General features: G+C 36.8%; 1 non-coding gene across 1 annotated transcript; it reads left to right on the forward strand.

Moving 5' to 3' along the window:
* The first annotated feature begins 369 nt into the window (after positions 1–369).
* Positions 370–442, forward strand: Trnak-cuu (transfer RNA lysine (anticodon CUU)). The gene has a single exon. It is a non-coding gene; the product is annotated as a tRNA-Lys (tRNA).
* Positions 443–2,150: the final 1,708 nt, after the last annotated feature.

Genomic DNA, 2,150 nt, shown 5'->3' on the forward strand with positions numbered 1-2,150 from the left:
AGGCAGTAAGAACAATAATTAATAAATGGGACCTAATGAAACTAAAATAAATAAATAAATAGATATAAATAAATAAATAACTGTGCAGCAAAAGAAAAACACTATTATTTGAGTGAAGTGAGAAAAAATATCAAATATGCATCTCCTTAGTATCTGGAATATACAAAGACCCTCAACACTGAATATCAATAAAACAACCTAGTTAAAAGTGGGGTAAGGAACTAAACAGAGAGTTATCAAAGATGAAATAGAAATGATTCTAGATCCTATTTTGAAATGTCCATCATCCTAGTTATCAGGGGAAAACAAATTAAAATGTTGAGCTTCCACCCTGATTAAGAATGGTGAGAAAATAACGATGGCATGTGGGCCCGGCTAGCTCAGTCGGTAGAGCATGAGACTCTTAATCTCAGGGTCGTGGGTTTGAGCCCCACATTGGGCGCCATTTGTAGCTAGAGTTTTCCTGCCTGGCCCACAGTCAGGGCAAATCTCTTTCACCTGCCAGTCCCACAGCCACTCAGACCCAACCAAGTAAAAACAGAGACTTATGTTGCTTTCAAACTGTATAGCCATGGCAGGCTTCTTGCTAACTGTTCTTATAGCTTAAATTAATCCATTTCCTTTAATCTATACCTTGCCACATGGCTCGTGGCTTACCGGCATCTTCACAACCTGTTTCTCATCGTGGCGGCTGGCAGTGTCTCTCTGACTCAGCCTTCCACTTCCCAGCTTTATTCTCCTCCTTGCCCCGCCTATACTTCCTGCCTAGCCAACGACCAATCAGTGTTTTATTGATTAATTAGCAACACATTTGCCATACATCCCACAGCACCCCTTGGATGTGAAGAAAGAAACACACTGACTATGGTGGGAGTACAAATCAGTGTAGCCATGATGGGAATCAGTGTACAGGATTCTCTTAAAGGTGTAAATAGATCTACCACATCATACCACACTTGGACATACATGCAGGCACTCTATATTTTAGTATAGAAATACTTACTCATCCATGCTCATTGTTGTTTTATTCACAATAGCCAGGAGGAAAAACAATTTAGATTTCCATCAACTGGTGAATACATAATTAAAATGTGGCATATTTATACAGTGTAGTACTATTATTCAGCTGTTAAGAAAATTAAATTATGAAATTCCTAGGTGAATGGATGGAGCTCAAAATGATCATCCTGAGTGAGTTAACCCAGAATCAGAAAGACTAGGGTGAAATGCTTTCTCTTGTTTGTGAATTTTAGTTTTGAATCTTCAAACATATATATATATATATATATATATATATATATATATATATATATATATATTCCCTTTGGAATACTCATAGATATTAGAAAATTAGTAAGGTGGCCATTTGGGTGGAAGGTGAAATTTCAAAGTCAGGGATACAGAACATAGTGGTACTAAGTGTTAGATGGGAATAACAGTATAGGGAATGTTCGGTGGGAAAGGGGATCATTTGAAGGCAAAGTAGATTAGAGAATATGAGGAGAAATAACTATCACTAAAGATTTAGAAGTCTACCTCTGTTCTAGAAGCTTCCTAAAAGATACACTAAACCTATAGAGAGAGATTAAATGAAGTTACTCTATAATGGGGTAACAATGCCTCCACAAGATACCACAAGACAATGAATAAACATACTAATGACAGAAATGGATTGCTCAAAAGTGAGCTCTCATAAACCCCTAAATATTACAGGCTATTGCCAATACTCCTAGTTACTCTCCAGAGTTTTATGGGTCAGTCTTTATTGCCGATGACATTACATACTTGAGTCATAGAATGTGGAGATGTTAAGCTGGTACTTATCTGAAACTTACATCTTTACTTATTATCTTTTATAATCCTGGAAGGTGCTATGCATAGTTTGAATCTGATCTGACAAATTAAGTCAGTCAACGACCTGGCAAGACCTGTTTAGTGGTCCAATAGTTGCACCAATGTCATTGGAGTAAGTCACTGATTGAATTTAAGGCTCTTAGTACAAGTTGAATCCCATACTTGAATTTTATTATGGTCGAGAACCTGTGGCTAGATTGGCCATAGGCTCTAGAAAAGAACTTACTACTACTACTATCCTTAATAACAGCATTAAACTGACTCCTAATGATTTATTGTTATACACATGGATTGAT

Source organism: Peromyscus eremicus, chromosome 19 (assembly GCF_949786415.1).
Source record: "Peromyscus eremicus chromosome 19, PerEre_H2_v1, whole genome shotgun sequence".
NCBI classification, from domain to species: Eukaryota; Metazoa; Chordata; class Mammalia; order Rodentia; family Cricetidae; genus Peromyscus; species Peromyscus eremicus.